A 639-nucleotide genomic window follows, 5' to 3' on the forward strand; every position below is an offset into this window, starting at 1 on the left:
ATAAACTGTAGTACCTGTGTTTTCCTCCTTTTTTTTTTTTCTTCTTTTTCCTTTTCTTTTTGTTTTGAATTTTTTCCTAATGCTATTTTCCAACTGTACATCTAAAATCCAAGTGTTTGAACTTAGTGTCTCTTACCCTCCTTTTCTCCTAGTCTATTCTGACACCACCCAAACCATCTCCCTCTCCAAACTCCCCCTCCTCTGTTCACCAGCACTATGTTCTATATTTTAAACTTTGCTTAATAGTGAGAGACACATGTCTGAGATTTTTTAGCCAAGAATAAGGGAGACAATAGAAAAATAATTTATTACATGCTTTGATTATTTATCTTCTTCTTAAATTTGAAAGACAATAAATAATATAATGCAGGTATCGAAATTCCTTCACGCAATCGCCTTTTGACCTTGCTCAAGAATATCTATAGTGGTGACTTAGCTTCCGTGATCAACTTCCTTAACAGCCACTCCTTTCCATTAACGGCTGAATTCTTGAATTATAGAACTGTTCTGAATGCGGCAATTGCTTCTGGTCAATTGAACATTGTTGAGTTATTGGTAAGCAGAATGTCAGAGGAAGACCTTCAATTAAAAGATAATACTGGCAATACAGCCATAAGCCTTGCTGCTATGCATGGAAAT

The sequence above is a fragment of the Theobroma umbraticum genome, unplaced genomic scaffold (genome assembly GCF_002168275.2).
Source record: "Theobroma umbraticum cultivar Fairchild unplaced genomic scaffold, ASM216827v3 scaffold_146.0, whole genome shotgun sequence".
NCBI classification, from domain to species: Eukaryota; Viridiplantae; Streptophyta; class Magnoliopsida; order Malvales; family Malvaceae; genus Theobroma; species Theobroma umbraticum.